Genomic DNA, 21,305 nt, shown 5'->3' with positions numbered 1-21,305 from the left:
CAAATAGATTGGCCAAAGATTTAAGCAAACATTTCACCGAATAAATATATGAATGGTAAATGAGCATATAAATAGATATTCAACATTATACGTTATTAAGGAAATGAATATTAAAATCACAATATGACATTTTTACATACTTATTTGAAAAGCTAATGAAGGGTCAGACGCTGTGGCTCATGCCTCTAATCCCAGCAATTTGAGAGGCTGAGGTGAGCGGATCACCTGAGATCAGGAGTTTGAGACAAGTCTGGCCAACATGAAGAAACCTCGTCTCTATTAAAAATACAAAAATTAGCTGGGTGTGGTGGTGGGCGCCTATAATCTCAGCTACTCGAGAGGCTGAGGCAGGATAATTGCTTGAACCCAGGAGCAGGAGGTTGCAGTGATCTGAGACCATGCTGTTGCACTCCAGCCTGGGTGACAGAAAGAAACTCCATCTCAAAGAAAACAGAAAGAAAAGCTAAAGAAAGTTGAACATAACCCAGTGTTGGTGAGGATATGAAGGAAGTGGAACTTTCAAACACTGCTGGTGGAAATGCAAAATGGTAAAAGAAACTTTGGAAAACATTTAGGAAATTTGTTAAAAAGTTAAAAATACATCAACCATATGATCAATCCACTCCACATCTAGGTGTATACCCAAGAGAAATGAAGGTATATGTCCATATTATGACTCTTCTAAGAATATTTACAGCAGCTTTATTTGTAAGAGTTAAGGCCTAAAAGTAACTCAGATGTCTCTGAACAAGTGAACAAATAAACAAATCTAATATATGCATGAAATGGAATTCTATTTGATAATAAAATGGAAGAAATTCTTAAAACACACTACAATATAATTATGCTGCATGAGAAAAGCAAAAAAGGGTACATACTGTATGATTTCATTTATCTGGAATTCTAGAAAATTCAAACTAATCTATGGTGATAGAAGGAATATTAGTGATTGCCTGGGGATGGAAGGAGGAGATGGGGTGGTTCAGGTAGAAAGAATTCCCAAGAGGCATGAAGAAAGCTGGGGAAGGATGTATACATGTTAAATGCATTGACTGTGGTTATAGTTTCATGGATGTATAAATACATTGAAATATCAAATTATACATGTTTTATGTGTAACTTTTATATGTCAATCATCTTTCAATAATGCTATTAAAAATATGTCTAGTCACAAAGAAAAATACTAAAAAAGAAATCCAAAGAAATTTAAGTTACACCTGCAAAAACCTCGGAGGCTGCAGCCTCAAAGTCTGGGAATCAATGGTGTGTCTGTGCATTTAAGAGACAAAGAACAAAAGGTAGAGGCAATGTAATTTTCTAAATTAGTGCTAAACTAGTTAAGCAACACGAAACTCAGGTTGTGTCATTCACTTTTAATTCAGTATAATGTGTTCCATGAAATTCCTGTCTACTAGAGAAAATATATCCATACACTTCAACGAAGTCCGTGTTTACTGTGTAGCAGAAGTACAGAAAGGTGAATGTCCTTCTGCCCTACAGAAGAAAGAGCCAAATGAACCCAGAGAAATAATATCCAGACAAGATTATCTCCTCACTCCCCACTCACTTGATTCCTACTTCTTGTTAGATTCCTGAAACCAAGACAGACGTGACAAGAATACAGATGAAGTGCTCTAAGGTTTTCCCAAATAATATTCTATATCATGAAACTTCAAACAGCTGGGAACTGGATGCCCCCAAAACAAAACCAGCTATGTGGTGTATCCAGGAATTGAAAATAACTATGAGTAATATGCCAAAGGCTCTAATTTAAACAGTAGACAACACAAAATAGCTGCCAAATACCAAATATTTAAAAAATAATCTACACATTTCTAAAGCACACATGGATCAAAAATGACATTTTGAGACGAATTTAAACTATTTCAATGTAAATAAAAGTGAATATACAACTTATTGAAATTTATGTAATGCAGGGATAGGAGTGCCAGATGCTTAGAGGGAAATTTCTAACTTTAAATTCATATATTGAAAAAGAAGAAAGATCTAAAATAAATAAACTAAGCTGCCTTGTTGAGACACGACAAAAAGAAGAGCCAATTAAGCCCAACACAAGCAGAAGCGAGACGATAACAATACAAGTAAAAATAAACGAAATTGGAAAGACTAAAGAGTAAAACAATAGAGAAAAATCAATGAAACTGAAAGCTGAGTCTCTGAAAAAATATCGATAAAATTAGCAAACTTTAGCCAGTCTGATTAAGAATAAAAGAAGGAAAATACACAAGTTACCAATATTAGAAATTAAGGAGGGATCATCACTACTGATGCCATGAACATTAAAAGACTATACTAGATTCTATGAACAATTCTATGCCCACTAAGTTGATAACTTAGATAAAATGGACCAATTCCATGAAAGACACAAATTACCAAAATTCACTCCAGGAGATATAGGCAATCTGAATAGCACCTTGTTTGTTAGAGAAATTGAATGCATAATTTAAAATATTCCAAAAGCAAAGATGAGATGGAAGTGTAGCACAGAGTGATAGTATCTCTAGAAACCAAATATTATAGTATATGCTGTCAATTTATATTGACCATTTTTCTATTAGTTACTTCAGTGACAAGCAAGCAGAACACCCAGTTTAAACACCAGCAGTAAAGATCACACATCACTTCATGACCTGTTCCTCCTATGCAGTACATCTGGGAGCAGAACCAGGAAAATCTTTCCTTAATGGTCAGCTACTATGCTTAAGCAGATTGCTATTTTTTGGCTCTGAGTATTTCAATGCTTTTGAGAGGAAAGTTAAGTGAATGTTAAGGCTACTCTTTATGTGTAAAGCATATGGTGAATTCTAGGAAAAATATCTCATTTCCTAGAAATTTCCTCACATAAATATCTCATCCACGTGGAAAGATCTGTAACAAAAAAAACACTAGGCCAGAGAACAGCACCAACTTTCTTCATTAATCTGTATAATCGTAAATGAATTTAGATCCATGAAAATAGGCATTATGAAAAATTGCTAATAACATGCAAATATAAAACAGGAATATAATGGAATACTCTAGCATGGTCAAAGAATATTTCAAGTTTACTCTTTATAAAGAAATTAAAGGCACAAATATAATATTGGAGCTTGTATAAGGCGAGTAAAAGACAGAAAAAGACAAATATATATGAATTATAAATATATCTTTAGATAAAGGATAAAAATACAAAAATAAGGATAAAAAGGGCAAATAAAGGATAAATAAAAAGGATAAAAATATAAAAATAACATATGTATAAATTATATAGCTATGCATTTATAACTCCAGTCCTCTTTCATTTAAATGACTCAGAGAAACAAGTTCAATAATTTTAATTCAAACTAAAAAAAAAAAAATTTAAACATTTTCAATCAGATGTATACTGGCTGCACACAGTGGTTCACGCTTGTAATACCAACAATTTCGGAGGCCACGGCAGGCAAATTTAACAGTTTGAGACCAGCCTGGGCAACATGGCAAAACGTCATCTCTACTAAAAACACAAAAATTAACTATATGTGGTGGCCCACGCTGTAATCCCAGTTACTGGGGAGGCTGAGGAATGAGAATTGCTTGAATCTGGAAGGCAGAGATTACAGTGAGCCACAATGGTACCACTGCACTCCAGGCTGGGTGAGAGAGAGAGACTCTGTCTGAAAAAAAAAAAAATGTTTAAAGACATTTTATTTTTCACTATCCCTAATACAAATTTAAGGTTGTTTTCCAAATTTATAATGTATTATATCTTCCATAAAATAGAAATGAAATAAATAACTAGATGGAGCTATAAATAATATGAAAGTAGCATATTTTCTACAAAAAAGTATTAATACAAATATTCACATGTTTAATCTATTAATCTAAAATTACTATTTGTAACTGCCATAGCGTGTACATTAATTCAAAGCAGAATTCACAGTTTTACATTTTTAAGTCTTCCTACCCAAAGCATAGTTTTGTATTTATGTCTAATTTATAACTTCCATGGATTCACTTTTTGGCTGAGGCTTTAAGTTCCTTTAAAAACTTTTTCCTAAGTATCTCATACATGGAGAAAAGTGTGCACTTTGCAAGAGTAAAATCCAGTGAATTTTCACAAGCTGCATATATCCATGTAAACAGCACCCAGAAGATTATCTCAGTGCCGTCAGTGCCGGAAGACTCCGCCAGTCCCCTCAAGGTCACTCCTTTCCATCAAGGGAAACTGTCCCTGTCTTCTAATAGTGTAGTAGTAGACTGCCTGTTTCTAGATTTTATAGAAACTAAATCATGCACTATTAATACATTCTTTTTAATTTGTTTTTGCTCGACATGTTTGTGAGATCCATCCCTGTAGTTATAGGTCATTTATTCTTGCTGCTGAGCAGTATTCTCATTGTGTTAATTTAGCAGAATTTATTAATCCAATCTACTGCTATGAATATCTATATACTTTCTGGTATTGACTATTAAAGACAGTGCTATTTGAACTTTCTTGTACAAGTACTTTCATAAACAGTGTACACATTGCTTTGGAGCACGTGGCAATGTTCAGCTTTAGTAACCAGTCTAAATCCTCATCAGTATTATATTAGCATTCCATTTACTCAAAGCACAAGGTTTTATATTTTTGTCTTTTTTTTCTCTGAGTGTCCATTTTCATTCAAGCAATTTTGGCAGGCATATCTAGTGACTATTTCATATAAATTTTGCTTTTAAAAAATAAATTTTAATACTCATTTTGAAAGCTTTGGTTGCTGTTGCGAATAGGGTTATCTCAGCTTTGCATTTTTCCAAAGTCACTGGACCAATTATACCCGCACCCTGAATATCAGCATGTGAGATTTTCCAAATACGGTTTTCTGTTTGTTGTCTTTCTCTCTCCACCCCTTCTCATCTCTCTCTCTTCCTTCCGTTTCTCCATTTCACTGATTCTGATGATTGTATTGAGCAGATATTTTTGACAGCTGTATTAAAAGATAATTGAAATACAATAATCTGCAAAATTCAAAGTATAAAATTTCATGAGATTTCAAATGTGCATGCGTATATTAAAATATCACCACAATATAGATAACATTTCCATCACACCCTTCCAAGTTTCCTCATGCCTCTTTGTGATCCATAGTTTCCTCCATATCATCTCCCGGCAGCACTACATCTCTTCTTTGATATTATTGTTTAGTTTGCATTGTCTAGAATTTTATATAAATAAAATCCTATACTATGCACAGTTTTGTGGATTTTTTTCTCAGTAAAATTATTTTAAAATTTATCAATGACACTGTACATATCAATAATCCATTACTTTTTATTGGTGAACAGTATTCCATTGAACTAATACGCCACAATATGTTTATCCATTTATTTATTAATGGACTTTTTTTTAGTTTTGGGAAGCTGCAAATAAAGAGGCTGTAAACATTTGTGTATGAGTCTTTGCATGAGCATATGCCTTCACATTTTGCTTGAATCAATATCCAGGAGTGACATTACTGGTTTATAAAAGTATATGTTTAATTTCATAAGAAACTTCAAAATTATTTTCCGAAATTGAACAAATGTATGTTGCCACCAGCAATGTATAACAGTTCCATTTTCTTGGCCAGGCACAGTGGCTTACATCTGTAATCCCAACACTTTGGGATACCAAGGTGGGAGGACTCTTTGAGCCCAAGAGTTCAAGACCAGCCTTGGCAACAAAGTGAAACCCTGTCTCTAGAAAAAGTAAAAAAATTAGCCGGCTGTGATGGCAGATGCCTACAGTCCCAGCTATTGCGGAGGCTGAGACAGGAGGGTCCCTTGAACCCAGGAATTCTAGGCTGCAGTGAGCTGTGATTCTGCCACTGCATTCCAGCCTGGACAACAGAGAGAGACCTTGTCTCAAAAAAAAAAAAAAAAAAGAAATCCATTTTCTCAATTTTATTGCCAACATGCTGTGCTCAGACTTTTTAAATGTTGTCCTTCTAGTGGGTTTACGGAGATATTCATTGTGGTTTAGATTTGCATTTCCCTAATCAAATAAAGTTGAGCAAGTTTTCATGTGCCCTTTGTTTTGGTTTTTGTTTTTTGAGAAAGGGCCTGACTGTCGCCTAGGTTGTCATGCAGTGGCACGGTAGTGGCTCACTGCAGCCTTGACCTTCTGGGCTTAGGTGATCCTCCTGTGTCAGCTGTCCAAGTAGCTGAGACAACAGGTGCATGTCACCAGGCTCAGTTAATTTTTTTGTATTTTTTGTAGAGACAGGGTTTCACCAGTTTGCCTAAGCTAGCTTCAAACTCCTGGACTCAAGCAATCTGCCCACATCTGCCTCTGCCTCCCAAAGTGCTGGGATTACAGGCATGGGTCACCGTGCCCAGCTTTTTGCTAATTTTTGAATAGGGTTGTTTTTCTTCTCATTGATGGGTTGTAAGGGTTCTTCTACTATCCTGGATACAATTTTTATCTTATAAAATATTTGTAAATATGTTTTCTATGGCTAAGCTTTTCACTACTTCAAGTGTCCTTTGAACAGCAAACATTTTTAAATTTGATTAAATCCAGTTCATTATATTTTGTTTTATAGTTTGTGTCTTTGTGGGTCTGTACTATTTAGGTAATCTTTGCCTAATTCAAGATCACTGAGATTTCCTCCTATGTTTTCTTTTACAAGTTTCTATTTGGTGTTCTTACTTTATATCTATAATTTTCATTTTTTAATTTCATTTTTTCTTTTGTCCTCTTTTCTTTTTTTTTTCTTTTTGAGACAAGGTCTTACTATTTTACCCAGACTGGAGGGCAGTGGCATGATCTCGGCTCACTGTAACCTCTGCCCCTCAGGCTCAAGCAATTCTCCTGTCTCAGCCTCCCCAGCAGCTGGGATTACAGGCACATCACTACCACCCAGCTGATTTTTGTATTTTTAGTAGAGACAGGGTTTCACCAGGTTGGCCAGGTTGGCCTTGAACTCATGACCTCAAATGAGTCACTCGCCTTGGCCTCCCAAAGTGCTGGGATTACAGGCGTGAGTCACTGTGCCTGGCCTCATTTTTTTAATACAGTATGAGGTAATAATGAAAGAGTATTTTTTTGCATGTGGATATCATTTTAGCACAATTGTTAAAAAGATGATCATTTCACTATTGAATTACCTTGGAAACACTGTTGAAAATCAACTGGCTATATAGATGTGCCTCCATCCCTGGGCTCTCTAGTGTTCTCCACTGTTCTGTATTCTAACATTATAACAATAACAAGTGCCTTGATTAATGATAAGTATTGTTATCAGATAGTGTAAATTACCTAATTATGTTCTTCTTTTTCACAATTGTTTCAGCTATTCTAGGTCATTTGGATTTTTGTGTAAATTTAAGAATGAGTTAGAATATTTCTACAAAAACTCTGAGTGGGATCTTGATTGGTATTTCATTGAATCTATAGATCAATTGAAAGATAACAAACATCTTAATAATATTGAGTTTTCCAATCCATGAACATGATATATGTCTTCATTTACTTAGTTCTTCTTTACTGTCTTTCATAAATCTTTTATCTTTCTACATGCACATCTTAAGTATTTTTGTCAAATTTATCCACTAACATTTCATATTTTGTGATGCTATTGCAATTGCTAGTTTTTGAGATTTTTTTCTTACTCTTAATTTCTGATTGTATTTACTGGCATGTCGAATATTTATGTCTATTCTGCTGAGGAATACTTGTCTGTAGTTTTATTTCCTTGAATTTTCTTTGATTTTGTTATCAGTAGAAGAGTGATTTGATAGGAAACCACTATTAAACGAAACAGTTTGTGTGGAATTGGCATTACATCCTCCTTAAATATTATGCCGAATTCACCACTGAAGCCATTTGAGCCTAGAATTTTCGTTGTGGAAAAATTTTTAATTGAAAACTCAATTTATTTAATAGCTATAGAGCTATTTGCAATTATATATTTTCTTCAGTGAACTTCAGTAGTTTAAGTCTTTCACAGAATTTTCAAATGTTATCCAAATTACTTAATCTATTGCCATAATACTTGCAATATTCATTTTTTAACAACTATATTTTAGAGTGGTTTTAAAATCCCAGGCAAATTGAAAGGAAGGTACAGAGATTTCCATAAGACCCCTTATGCCAACACATGCGTAGCTTCCCCCGCCATCAACAATTCCCGCCAGGGTGGCGCGCTCATTACAACTAATGAGCCCACATTGACACATCATAGTCATCCTAAGCCCACGGTTTGCCTCAGGGTTTACTCTTGGTGTGGCGCATGTTAAGGTTTGGACAAATGCGCCCATCACTATAGTATTATACAGAGCATTTTCACTGCCTCGAAAATCCTCTGTGCTCCACCTCTCCATCCCTCAACCCCTGACAACCACGGATGTTTTTATCATCACCATTCTACCTTTTCCAGAATGTCATATAGTTAGAATCATACAGTATGTAGCCTTTACAAATTGGCTTCTTATACTTAATTATATGCATTTAAGGATTCCCAGTGTTTTTGCATGGCTTGATGGTTTATTTCTTTTTAGTAATGAGTAGTATTTAATTGTCTGGATATACCACGTTTGTTAATCCATTTACCTGCTAAGGAACATTTTGGCTCCTTTCAAATTTTGGAAATTAAGAATAAAGCTGCTATAAAGATCCATGTGCATGATTTTGTGTAGACATGTTCCCAACTTCTTTGGGAAAATATAAAGGAGTGTGATTGCTGTATCATAAGACAGAAGTATGTTTACTTTTGTAAGAAACCACCAAATTGTCTTCCAAAGTGGTTGTACCACTTTGCATTCCCACCAGCAATGAATGAGTGTTTCGGATGCTCCATATCTTCATCTGCATTTGGTGTTGTCAGTGTTCCAGATTTTGACCATTCTACCAGGTGTGCATTGTTGTTTTAATACGCATTTCCCTGATGACATGAAGTGTGGAGCATATTTTCATATGCTTATTTGCCATCTGCATATACTATTTGACAAGGTGTCTGTTAAGGTCTTTGGTCTACTTTTTAACTGGGATTTTTAAATTTGTTCTTGTTGAGTTTTAAGAGTCCTTGGTATATTTCAGATAACAGTCATTGGAGATATCATTTGCAAATATTTTCTCTCAATCTGTGGCTTGTCTTCTGTTTCTCTTGACATTGTCTTTCACAGAGCAGTTTTTAATTTTAATAAACCCCAATTTATCATTTGTTTCTTTCATAAATTCTGCCTTCGATGTTGTACCTAAAAAGTCATCACCATACCCAATGTAATCTAGCTTTTTTCTCATGTTATTTTCCAGGATTATTATAGCTTTGCATTTAACATTTAGGTCTGTGATCCATTTTGAGTTGGTTTTTGTGAATTATGTAAGATCTCTGCCTAGATTATTTTACACGGGGGTGTACAGTTGTTCCAGCATAATTTGTTGAAAAAAAAAATCTTTGCTCCATCATATTGCCTTTGCTCCTTTGTTCAAATATAGTTGACAATATTTATGTGGGACTATTTCTGGGCTCTCTATTCTGTTCCATTAAACTATTTGTTACCATTGATCTGTTTCTGTTTCCATAGATCTACTGATCTATTCTTTAGCCAGTATTACATTGTCTTGATTAGTGTTGCATTGTAGTGAGTGTTGAAGTCAGGGGTTCGTCCTACCATTTTGTTCTTTTCCTTCAAAGTGATGTACTGGCTATTGAGTTGGTATTTTCCTTCTCCCACATGAAAGGCTACAGGTGATTAAAGTGGGATATTTCCCTTCCCCCAGATCAGTTAGGTTCTCATCATACCCCACCACATTTGGTTCTGGTTAAGTAGTTTCTCTTTAGGAAATATCTTGTTAAGAACAGAGTTCTCTCATGTATTTCAAAATGGCTCCCTTTCCCCTCCCCCTGCCAGAAGAGCAATGGACTTTTTCTCTGATATTTACTGTGGGAACCAGGTCAATCTGGTTGAACTTTTGAAGGTGAGTATTGTGCCTTGTCCCCATGACTCGGTTTCTCTCAAGCTCTTCCCAGAGTTTTCCACATCAAGCCTCCAGCAATTTGTTCAGGTTTTCTTATCCTCAAGAGTCTTTAATCTGGTAAGGCTAACTACCCGCATTCACCTGTCTCTCCAATGCTGGAGGCAACAGTCGCCTTGTGTCATCTGGATTCAGAGTGTTGATTTTTCAAACTGTTCAGCTTGTTACTTGCTGTTAGGAAGTAATGGTGATTTCCAAACTCCTTACATGTGGAACTGCAACCTAGTTCTTTATTGTTGTTTTCATGTCTGTAGTATCTATAGTGATACACCCTTTGCCAGTTCGGTTTTCGATGTCATTAACTTGTTTTGGACAACTCTTCTTTCACTAATTCATTATTCTCAATTTATGCACTTAATGCTGTAAAGTTCCCTCTAAGTAGAGCTTTACCTGCATCCCACACATTTTGACAAATGTTTCTCTTTTCATTCAATTTCAAATCGTTTCAATTTTTTCTTGTATTTTCCTTAGTTATTAAAAAATGTGTTGAGATCAGTGTCCAAATGTTTGAGGATTTTCCAGTTATCTTTCTGTTATGGATTGCTAATTTAATTTTGTTTCATGCAAGAACATGTTATGTATCATTTCAAAATCATTTCAAATATATTGTGACTTATTTTATGGTCCAGAATATGACCTGCCTGTTATATCTCATTATTACTCAGTGACAATTTTTGTAAATGTTGAATCCTTACTTGATGAAAGAATGAATGAATGACTCCATTTCTCTGGAAGTTTCTTTCATTCTTTTCTGTTCTCATTTGTTGCACGACTTCAGGAAAGTGCGAGTTCAGCTTGATCTTGTGCTATTGATGGCTTACTATTGCCCAATTGCTTGTATTATTGATAACTTGACTTGGTCTACACTAATTCCTAGGTACCTTTCAGTTTCACATGTTGTGGTTACATTTCAATAAATGCATAGTATTCTAAATGCTGATTCCAGGCATTTGATTTGACTTAGTCACTAATGATTTACTTCAAAACACCATCATGCCTAACAAAATCACAAAAGACTATATTTCACAGACTTCCAAAGCTACTCTCAATTTGTCAAAAATCTCGTTATTCAAACCCATAAATGCCAATGGCTTATTGTACTTTCATCTGACCTTTTTTCTATGCATTTTTTACAGTTGTAATCACACTTTCTAAAAATTATATGAAATAAAGTATATCTTGTTTATTTTCCTAATATTATGTTGGCCTCCTAGCTAAATGCAAATGACTTCAAAAGTCTTTTCTATATTTATAATAATATGTGATTCTGTGTATAGGACACACAAAATAAAAAGGTAGCATATATACCCAAGGAGTAAGTTAATCACTCACAGATATATCACATTTATTTATTTAAAAAAAAAAAACCAGGGCTGGTCATGGTGGCTCACGTCTGTAATCCCAGCACTTTGGGAGGCCGAGGAGGGCAGATCACGAGGTCAGGAGTTCAAGACCAGCCTGACCAACACGGTTAAACCTCGTCTCTACTAACAATACAAAAATTAGCTGGGCATCGTGGCATGTGCCTGTAGTCTCAGCTACTCAGGAGGCTGAGGCAGGAGAATCGCTTGAACCCAGGAGGCAGAGGTTGCAGTGAGTCAAGATCATGTCACTGTACTCCAGCCTGGGTGACAGAGAAAGACTCCATCTCGAAACAAAACAAAACAAAACAAAAAAATTTTAAAAAACACTAACATGGCACTTAGTATGTGCCAAATATTTTTCTAAACAATTCACAAGTTCTAGATCTTTTAATCTTCCTACCAAGTCTATGATGTAAGTACAATCATTACCTCCATTTTACAAGTAAGGAAATAGTATAGGCTTTAAAAAATTTAGACAAGATCATATAGCTAATAATTTGCAGCACTGAGATTTGAACCAAAGCTATCTGGTTCCAGATTCTGTGCTCTGAATTATTCCTCTGCATGATTAGGCATGTTATTTATTTTCCTTTATTCACCAATTAATTAACAAACTGAATTGCCATAGTAGTATAGTGTGATTAGTGCTATTAGTGTTTTGTCATTGACCTTAATTATTAGTTTCCTTGAGCCAGAACACAGCATCTAAACTTCACTTTAAAATACAAAATCTGCTTTTTTCTTGAGCCAAGTCAATTTTTTTTTCAATTTTCTCAGGGCAGTAATTCAATTCCTCAAATATCAAACATCAATACATTATTAAAAAGCCCCTGTGTAAGTAAGCTATCCTAAGCCTTTTAATTCAGGATCTTAGGCTACCTTGTTGACACTAAACATTCAGCTATCAAGTTTCCTTTATTCACTCAATAAAATGTTATCACATACCTACTATGCCCAATATGGAGGATACAAAGATAAAAATTAATGTATATAAAATATTTATTTCTGCAATTAAAAGCTTTCTTAAGTTTTTACTTTACATTCTCAATCTCATAGTTCTCCTTATAGACTGCTATCTCGAACCCTGAAATTTTCCTCTGTTAAATATATTCTGTTACACTACATGGCTTCTCTTCTTTAACTTCTCCTTATTCCCACACCTTATGTCATGGTGAAAATTTGCTCTTTGGGAAAATTCTCTCTCTTCTCTTCTGTGTACAACTCTGTTTCCTAGGGTTCTCCTACGGTTAGACAGCTAAGTTGGGAAACTGTTTCCCTTATTAACTGGCTTTAATCCTGAACAACTGCTTTGGTCTTTCAAAGCCTCAAAGTCCTCTCTATAAAACACAGATTAGTATAATTATCTTTTTAAAGAGATGTTGTAAGAATGAAATAAAATCACCCATCACACAAAGCATCTATGGCAAACAAATAAGAAAGATTCAATAAATGTGAGTAGCTATTATTATCTTAATTATGCTAATATCATATTTCTAGAGAGTTTTTAGAAACATTCATCTTCTTAATCCCAAATCAAGCCTCCTGCTTGATTTATTGGTATGCTAGAGCCTTCTGGTACTTCTCCAGTCTTTCCTTATTTATCTTTCTCACTTCATCTTTACCTTGAGCAAATAGTTTGAACCAAAATTTTGGAATTTTTATCTTCAAAAGAAGTCAATCTGCCAGGTGCAGTGGCTCAGGCCTGTAATCCCAGCACTTTGGGTGGCTGAGGCAGGTGAATCACCTAAGGTCAAGAGCTCGAGACCAGCCTGGCCAACATAGCGAAACCCCATCTCTACTAAAAATACAAAAATTAGCCGGTTGTGGTAGTGGGTGCCTGTAATTCCAGCTACTTGGGAAGCTGAGGCAGGAGAATCGCTTGAACCCAGGTAGCAGAGGTTGCAGTGATCCAAGATCACACCACTGCACTTCAGCCTGGGCAACACAGTAAGACTCCATCTCAAAAAAATAAAGAATTCAATCTTACTAACAAAAGTAACTGCCTTTCCTCCTGATTTTTGAATATTTTTCAGCCTTCCCTTTAACCCTGGTCACAATAGCTTTCTCTCTTTTCTATGCATTATCTTGATTAGCAAGTAAGGGCACTATCCCCTATATTCATTCACCAAGACACCATTTTTGGCTTGTTCTGACTTCTTCCATCCCAGGGTTATCCGTGCTGTTATTTCCCCTGTAGAGGAACATTGCCTATTTCAGAGTCTTTGTGCAAAATTAATAGCATGATGTTTCTTTAAACTTGGACAAATACAATCTCTAGTGACCATTTTGTATGAGAATATCTGTGATCTGCTCACAATTTTTGCTACAGAAATAAAAAATTTTATTTCTTTTTTTCCTGCCAGATATTCCCAAAGAGATCATAGATCATTTTATTACTAAAGCTCAACTAACGCATTATTTTTGTCTCTGACGTATGCATTCCAGAGAAAATGTCTGACTCATTCCACCGGGAATTTACAATTATGGCTTGTAAAATACAATCTCTCTATCCTTTTTTTCTTCTCTTCACCTCAGAGATTCCACATATTTATTATTTTACCTCTATTGGCCTTTCCTTTTCCTCCTGGTTAATTAGGCAAGCCAGCATTTTAAATCAACACTAGAAGTAACATGTTTTTATCTTCTCTCATTTCTGCACAGTTTACAGAGGTGTATATTTATCAGGGTGTGGTTCATGCCTTTTTGTTCTACACACCTCTGCAAGCTCTCTGGAACCTACTCTGCACCGTGGTGTCACCCTGGGCACTTGTCTCCACCTCCTCCTTCACTACACTACTCTAGACTTAACACCCTTCTCCTCTATTTCCAGGCACTTCCTAAAAATTGCTTCCAGGGTTTCTTTGATGTATGTCTTTCTGTCTGAGGCATCAGCCATCTTGGCTTTAACCCAGGAAGCACTAAAATATTCCTATAATGTGGGTATGGTGAGTTGCGATGCAAATTGAAGTATGTATAACTAAGGCAAATAAAGAAATTAGAGATATTTCAAGAGCTTACATAATAGAAATCTCTTTACTTGGCTTTCTTTGAGAATTAGAAGAAACATTATACATTGCTTTGATCATAGTGAATATAATATTAATAAATACTCCCGTCTTTAAAGTTGAGTTACTATTTTGAGTAGTTACAGTAAAATTTCTCCAAAGCTAGTCTAGGAACCCAAGGGTTAATATGTAAACAATTTATGTGACAAATAAAAGGTGTAAAGAAGTTAATGCATTTGAAGCAATAAATTAACATATAGACAGACGGTATAATCCTTCTGTGAAAATAAAATTCTAAAATTTACACTTCTATGAAACCAAAATGTGATCTCTAACAAGTCTTATTAGGATGAATTAAACTATGTCCTCTGGGTTTACAGATAAATACTAATTAAACTTCTTAAAGGGCTCAAAAGAAATGGAATTGTTCACTGGACAATTAGATACCTGCAGATTTTATTTAAGGTATTTGGGAGAAGAATAATAAGATACTAAATAAATAATAAAATTTTATTTTTATTTATCTGCGTCTGTGTGTGTTTTAGCTATATTCAATTGATTAGATAGATAGATATGTTAATTTTCAGATGTAATGAAGGGAAATGTGTATTCTTTTCTCAGTTTAATGAAGTAACATAAGTAGGTCCTAAAAAAAAATCATTTACCTGGTACTCAGATTTAAATGTCATACACAGGCATTCCATTACTAAATTAAGTACTTTGTCATTTCTAATTTTATGTCTAGAAAATTTATCAGCAAGACTAAAAGACTAGGGCCTTGTGAAAAAAAAAACACTGTAAACGTTTTGTATGAAATATTATTTAAATTACAATGACAGAAAACAATCACATTTTCTTGTATCATAGGTGGATGTCCACACTTTAAAAATATGTAATCATTTATTTGATATTCAGCTATATTATTATATTTTCCACACAGTCAATGGGAAATATATTTTGATTAAAAATATAGCCAAACTATAAATAGAGTAATTATGATAAATCAAAGATTTAAAGGACTGGCTCTATTTTTTTTCTCATAGATGACTAACAATTATTAATGATTAATTTTATTTTTTCCCAAAAAGGCACTTAATTTCTGTTACAAAAATCTTTTTCTCCCATTATTTTCAAGATATGTAATTTTAAAATGAATCCCCAATATTTAAAAGAGATAACAATATGTAAAATTATCTCTTGGTCTCCTCACTATTACAGACTCTCAATATAGAAACAAATCCAAATATTTGTATTCAGGAAGCTCAGTAAACAATTGTGGTTACAGTCATAAAACTTTAATGTGTCATAACGTTATGTTTAACTATCTAGCTTTGTTTCTATTATAGTCCATCTTTCCACAGATTTTTATTAGGGAGTCCATTTTCCCCTGTAGTAACTTATTAATTTAACAATTATTGACTGAGCACCTGTCGTATATTAAACAAAGTAATAAAAGAGTCCCATAAACTCCAGAAAATTGCAATCCATAGAAAACGAGGGGAAAATACATGACTAGCTAGCGTAAAAGGCAAATGGTAACTTTCATGAAAGAGACGTGAGGCATCACCAGGAAAACACAGAGCACCATATTCCTTACAGCAGGCGGAATCTCAGCCGCACATCTTCATGTTCCTCAGGTCAATAAAGATTGTGGCATAAAGAAATAGAAGTGATGACAAATCTAAGGATGTCATCATTGATGAGCACCCACATATAATTTGTTAGAGAAACAAAAAGTTCCAGGAGAAATACAGAAAACAAGAGGTCAGAGACATTTTAAAAATTGAATGTAATGCTGCAAAAGCTGAAGAAGGAACTATTTTTCAAGAAAAGACCTGCAGCCAACGGGGTTCTGAGCGCTCAGTGAGGCTGCGGCGGGGTAGAGGACTGTTGGTGTTGCCAGAGCTCTCTGGAAACTTGAGAGAGCAAGTTCGGCACCCTGGTGTGGAGGGGAGGGAGGAGTAAACACTGAGGGAGCAGAGCCAATGGGTGTGTCCTACGCTTTTGAAACTTACACAGAGAAATTGGAGACAGTTAATGGTATCTTAAGGCAAGAAAAAGGTCAGTGGAAGGTTTTTAATATTTGGAAATGAGATGGCGAATAGCTTAAAGTCCTGAGAAAAGAGAGACTGTAATAACGAGACTGAAGACAAGAAAGAAAGTGTATGAGATATAGAAATTTCCAGAAAGGAAGATGGCATTGAGAATGAGGGATCCTTGATGCAAAATAGATGGAAATGGGAGAAGAGGAAAATGTATACAGTTCATATCAATTGGCATGCATCTTTTTAATTAAGCCAGGACCCCGACCATCTGCAGAGAAGGAAAATATAAAAGATAATTGAACAGTTGTTTTCTACACTGTACCCTTCCTTACTGCTTAACACATCTCAGTTTCCTTTTGTGAAGTTACCTAAGCCCCAAGGTATGTGTGTGTGTGTATACTGCAATATGAAATCTATGTGCCTGCCTCCAATTACAAAAGCTGTAGGGGATAGATCATGCTTCTCACCTCCCAGTACATCCAAGAGGCAGAACTGTGTGCTAAGCTTAGACAGAAAATTTACTCCTGGGACTTTGAACCTTGATGCAAGAATACTATAAGGATAGGAGTCTACACTCCCTGGCAGCTGCCCCCTGACAGGTTTCTGCCAAAGAACGATTCCCACCGTTCCCAGTTTCCGGCTTCCAGAGCTGGCTTTGTCTTGTCCTCTTCATGTCTGTTCCTCCATTCTTTTTGCAATGCCATGAGCTTTTAATATCAAGCCAGTAAATTTTCTTTTGCTTAAATTAGTCATAAGTAGTTTTCTTTCTTTCAACCACTCTCCCCAAGTTACAAACAGGCATAACCAGACAGAGTTGGAAGACTGATGAGAGAGAGGAAGCATTTGTAATAGTGATCTTGGGATAATTAGAGTCAATTTGAGTTGATAAAGAATCACTAGTAGCACTGATAATCCATTTACAATTAAATGACACAAACATAGTTTTATACTGGCCAAATATAATGACCTACATGATGACTATTTTCTACACTTTACTTTTTTTTATAAGAAACTATGATATTTTCCAAAAGTTGGACAGTCGAGATGCTGGTTACTGGTAAATTACTGAACATCTCTTTCCTACAAATACCATCTCATATGCCAACTAAACATGCAGACTAAATTTTCATGTTGCTTATAACATGAAGTTTTTCCAGACTCAGCAACCTATAAAATACAGATCATTCTAAATCCTCCCTTGGTCCCTTAAATTCCTAAGAACAGAAGCCTTGAAAACAAAAATATTACTTTTGTTTTTAAGTGCAAACGGTATGGTGGATCACCTATCTTTGAGAGCTATGATTTCCCTTTGGTAGGCTAACCCTTGATGTAAATCTTGTCTTAGTAATTATAAAGCAAGCAATAAGAAATCCAAAATACGTACAAAAGCATAAGAAAAGTAAAAGCAAGTGCTGGTTTTATTTCTAACCACTTGCTTGACTGGATAAGTCAGATAACCTTTTTTGTCATTTACTTTCTTCATCTGTAAATTGAGAACGTCAGACAAAATTTTAATGCAGCTCAAACCTTCTAGAATCTGCACTGTGATTCCTCTATGTAGCTTGATTCCCATATGGTGCTTAGATCTAAAAATAGTATTACTGTGGGTAGAAACCTAAGAGGAGTGTGGTGACAATCCTATGAGTTTCGGATGAGCAATTTCATAAAGTACCTCATATCAGATTTCCAGAATACTGACCCCCTACCAGACTGTGCTACGGGAGTAATAATATGACTCATGCAATGACCAAAGCTGTAATTAAAATTCATTAAATGCATTAAAGTAATAAGGAAGTTTTAAAAGCTAAAATTAGACTTTGCATTTTACTAACATATACTGTACTTTTTGTCCTCAATTTCTGGAGAGAAAATATGCCACTCTATCTATTTTCAGTTTTCACTTCTGTTTGTGGAGGAGATACATTTCTTTCTGGAAGCTGTCTTTTGAGTACCATGGTAACCACATCCTTCCAGTCAAATCTGTCCTGTGGGATGCGCAACTTAAGACATTTGAAAATGCCACCTAAGAAGATCACACTGAAGAGACCCGAAAGGGTATACTTGCACATGAAAGTGGGAAAATTCCTCAGTGTTAGTCCAAATGAAATGTCAAGAATCAGGAAGAGAAACAGGATTCAACCAATCCAGCAGTATTTGTCATTGCTCCGAACAACCTGAGTTCTTTTCAAATTTTTTTTCCTGGTTATTTTCTCACCATTAAGTCACAGTCTAGTATTTGACCCTCATCTGGTTCTCTGTATTGAGGTTAGAAAAGACAAAGGGCAGAAACAATAAGATTCTAGCTAAGAGATAAGAAGGGTCACAGAGACTGGTGACTCTGTCGTGACAGACAGGATTCTGCATAAACAAAGTGTGCCTCAAAGTCCACGTGTGCACCTATCCCTCCTCTGGCAGAAACCAGCTCCCCAGCTTTGGAGGCTATGGAAACATAATTGGAAGGAATACGCCTGATGAGTCCCTGCCATCAGGGAAATGAAAGTCAGGGGATGTCCAATGGTGAGGTTCAATAGGGAAGTGGCATTTGTCCTGAGGTGAATACAGACAGAAGATTCATGTGTGGGTACTGTGTGGCACAATCCTCTGCACCTGATTCCAGGGACGAAGTTTTGTCCCTGCCTCAGTGGCAGGCAAGAAGCAAGGGACAGCAAATCTGAGTCATTTTAATATTACAATCTAAATAAAAGTAATTCTAGATGTACAAGGACAGCAATTCAGTTACAGTGTTCTAGACTCAAAGCAAGCAAAGGCAGTTAAGCATAGTATTAGTCCATTCTCACCCTGCTATGAAGAAATACCCAAGACTGGGTAATTTATCAATGAAAGAGGTTTAATTGACTCACAGTTCTTCACGACTGGCAAGACCTCAGGAAACGTATTCAGTCATGGCGGAAGTCACAGGGCAGCAAGAGAGAGAATTAGTCTTGAGTGAAAGGGGAAGACCGTTATGAAACCGTCCAATCTTGTGAGAACTCGTTCACAGTCATCAGAACAGCATGGGGGAAACCATGTCCATGATTCAGTTATCTCCATCTGGTCCCACCCTTGCACATGGGGATTACTGCAATTCAAGGTGAGTATTGGGTGGGGACACAACCCATATCATTCTGCCCCAGCCCCTCCCACATCTTATGTCATCACATTTCAAAACACAGCCATGCCCTTCCAATAATGCCCTAAAGTCTTAGCTCATTCCAGTCAAAAGTCAAAGTCTCCTCTACGACAAGGCAAGTCCCTTCCACCTATAAGCCTGTAAAACCCAAGCAAGTTAGTTACTTCCTAGATACAACATGGGTAAAGGCACTGGGTAAAAGCACTCACTTGAAATGGGAGAAATTGGCCAAAACAAAGGGGCTACAGGCCCTACCAAGTCCAAAATCCAACAGGGCAGTCAAATCTTAAAGCTCTGAAATGATCTCTTTTGACTCCATGTCTCCCATCCAAGTCACACTGGTGCAAGAGGTGAGCTCCCACAACCTTGGCAACTCTGCCCCTGTGGCTTTGCAGGGTACAGCCTCCCTCCTGGCTGTTTTCATGGCCTGGAATTGAATGTCTGCAGCTTTTCCAGGTACATGGTACAAGCTGTCAGTGGATCTACCATTCTGGGGTCTGGAGGATGGTGGCCCTCTTCTCACAGCTCCACTAGTCAGTGCCCCAGTGGAGACTCCATGTGGGGGCTCTGACCCCACATTTCCCTTCTGAATTGCCCTAGCAGAGGTTCTCTGTGAGCACCCTACCCCTGCAGCAGACTTCTGCGTGGATATCCAGGAATTTCCATACATTCTCTGAAATCTAAGTGGAGGTTCCCAAACCTCAATTCTTGACTTCTATGCAACCACAGGCCCAACACTACATATAAGCTGCCAAGGCTTTGGGCTTGCAACTTCTGAAGCAATGGCCTGAGCTGTATCTTGCCCTCTTTTAGCCACATCTGAGACAGGGCACCAAGTCCCAAGACTGCTCAAAGCAGCAAGGTCCTGGGCCTGGCACAAGAAACCATTTTTTCCTCATAGGCCTCTGGGCCTATGATGGGAGGGATTGTCATGAAGTTTTCTGATGTGCCCTGGGAACATTTTCACCATTGTCTGGGTGGTTAACATTTGGCTCCTCATTACTTGTGCAAATTTCTGCAGCCACCTTGAATTTCCCCTCAGAAAATGGGTTTTTATTTTCTATCACATCACCAGGCAGCAAATTTTCCAAACTTTTATGCTTTGCTTCCCTTTTAAACATAAGTTTCAATTCCAAACCATATCTTTGTGATTACAAAAAGCTGAATGCTTTTAACAGCACCCAAGTCACCCCTTGAATGCTTTGCTTCTTAGAAATTTCTTCTGGCAGATACTCTAAATCATCTCTCAAGTTCAAATTTTCGTAGATCTATAGGACAGGAGCGAAATGCTAACAGTCTTTTTGCTAAAGCATAGCAAGAGACACCATTATTCCAGTTCCCAACAAGTTTCTCATCTCCATCTGAGACCCCCTCAGTGTGAATTTCATTGTGCCTATCATTATTAGCATTTTGGCCAGAGTCATTCAACAAGTCTCTAGGAAGTAGCAAATGTTCCCATGTCTTCCTGTTTTCTTCTGAGCACTTCAAACTGTTCCAGCCTCTGCCTGTTACCCAGTTCCAAAGCTGCTTCCACATTTTCAGGTATCTTCACAGCAGCACCCCACTCCTGGTGCCAATTTACTGTATTTGTCCCTTCTCACATTGCTATGAACAAATACTCAAAACTATGTAGTTTATAAATAACAGAGGTGTAATTGACTCACAGTTCCTCATGTTGGGGGAGGCCTCAGGAAACTTACAATCATGATGGTAGGTAACTCTTCACAGGGCAGCAGGAGAGAGAAGGAGTGTCAAGTGAAAGGGTAAGCACCTCATAAAAGT

The 21,305-nt window shown here is 36.4% G+C and overlaps 1 protein-coding gene across 4 annotated transcripts in view; it reads right to left on the bottom strand.

Moving 5' to 3' along the window:
- The window catches only part of GPM6A (glycoprotein M6A), a 370,267-nt gene that overhangs the window by 231,608 nt on the left and 117,354 nt on the right, over positions 1–21,305 (bottom strand). The gene's annotated exons all lie outside the window — the stretch shown is intronic.

The sequence above is a fragment of the Colobus angolensis genome, unplaced genomic scaffold (assembly GCF_000951035.1).
Source record: "Colobus angolensis palliatus isolate OR3802 unplaced genomic scaffold, Cang.pa_1.0 Scaffold5, whole genome shotgun sequence".
In the NCBI taxonomy this organism is placed as follows: Eukaryota; Metazoa; Chordata; class Mammalia; order Primates; family Cercopithecidae; genus Colobus; species Colobus angolensis.
This window is presented reverse-complemented; position numbering and strand designations above follow the sequence as displayed.